The 1591-nt window shown below is 40.5% G+C and overlaps 1 long non-coding RNA gene across 2 annotated transcripts; it reads left to right on the forward strand.

Annotated features, from left to right (window-relative positions):
• Window positions 1-37: 37 nt before the first annotated feature.
• LOC119306498 lies at window positions 38-1591 on the forward strand. Of its 2 annotated transcripts, XR_005148968.1 has the most exons (4): window positions 38-296; window positions 798-934; window positions 1034-1098; window positions 1201-1591. It is a non-coding gene; the product is annotated as an uncharacterized LOC119306498 (long non-coding RNA). The 2 variants fall into 2 exon arrangements; XR_005148967.1 differs by having other exon boundaries at window positions 43-934.

A 1591-nucleotide genomic window follows, 5' to 3' on the forward strand; every position in this document is an offset into this window, starting at 1 on the left:
CGACTAGAAAAAAGAAGGGGATAGGAGAAGCCGACAGCTTCGACCTAGCAGAGGCCGGCGGCGGCGGCGCAGGTGCGCCGTCCCCCTGAGCCACTCCCCGCCATAGAGTCCGACGACGGTGCAGGTGCCTTCCTCGTCGGCCGCCGTGCCCCGCCGTCCTTAGCCACGCCTAGCCGTGCTCCCTGCCCGCCGTCCTTCTAGTTGATTGGCCCTCATGCTCCGACGTGGACATCTTCTGCTAATGGAGATTGGCCCATACACGATGGAGATTGGAATTTGTGAAGATTGTTTTTCATGTATGTCTCACATGTAGTATCTTGTAGTACTGATCGGCGTCCAGACTTTTTAGATTCAGTCATGAAGCTGAAATTTTAGATTGATTTAGTACTGGTCGTCATCCACAATTTTTAAGATTTAGTTGTTTTTCGTCGACCCTTGGCTTGCAAACTTTTAGATTGATTATAGTACTGTTCATCAATCATCATCCACTAATTTTTGGGGGAGAGTCAGTTCTGAATTGTGCCGTGCTAGCACTGAATAATTAGTCAGTAGTTTCAGAAATCATAATCACATAATGATTGATTATGATTTTTCACACTTCTTTACTACCACAACAGTCTATTTACATGAATTGATTTGTACGCATGCCTATGATAAATGTAGTATCATTTTTTTCATGATCATTATGTAATTGGTAACTACATATATTACTCAATACCATATATATTCTTGCATTTAACGTGATAATAATTTAGTGTGTGCAAATCAATGCATATCCTTTTATTCTTTCCACGTAGTGGGAGATAAGTAGCATTTTCCGAGTCAGCTTTCAGTAGAAGTGGAAGAGTACTTAGTGAGCACCGCAGTCGTCTGACCCCTGATTTGCTAGAGGCTTTAATGTGTTCACAAAACTGGGAGAGAAACAAAGCTAAAGGTTTGCACATTTCTCTATCATTTGATCCTTTAACCATTTCTATTTTCTAGTTTTATGATTAAATTTATGTTTCTGTTTTTTTGGACATGTCACATGTAGATGATGAGAAGACCGAGGCTGCTAGTTTCTGGAGTTGCCTTGATGATATACAAGAAGGTTTAGAGGTGAGTCAATCTAAGATTGTACATGGCACCATTTTCATACTTCAAAGATTTTTATCTATTCATCAAGCATTTTTTTTATGGTTGTCGTATGTGTTTCTGCAGCGCATCACACTATAGAGGGGGTTCCTTCTGTACTTCCTACAAGTCAGCTCAACTTCAACAAACAATGATGTCGAACACATACCAAGGCTGTAGCTGTTAGCTTGCTACCTCTGCAATACTTTTGCGCACCATCATGTTTACCTTAAGTTAGTTATGGTCACATGGAACCTTATGTTGGAGTCAATAAATTATGTCAAGCGAGTCAGACAAATTTTGTAGTCAATAAATTATGTCAAGCGAGTCAGACAAATTTCGTCCTTATTAAATGTGGTGTTTGCATTGATACTCTCTTCAAGCGTGTGCTCACGCTATTCAATATTTCTATGATATTTGTGTTGGAAACATGCCCATTATGGCTTGTTATGTGTTCAACCATGGTGCATACAACATC

The sequence above is a fragment of the Triticum dicoccoides genome, chromosome 5B (assembly GCF_002162155.2).
Source record: "Triticum dicoccoides isolate Atlit2015 ecotype Zavitan chromosome 5B, WEW_v2.0, whole genome shotgun sequence".
NCBI lineage: Eukaryota > Viridiplantae > Streptophyta > Magnoliopsida > Poales > Poaceae > Triticum > Triticum dicoccoides.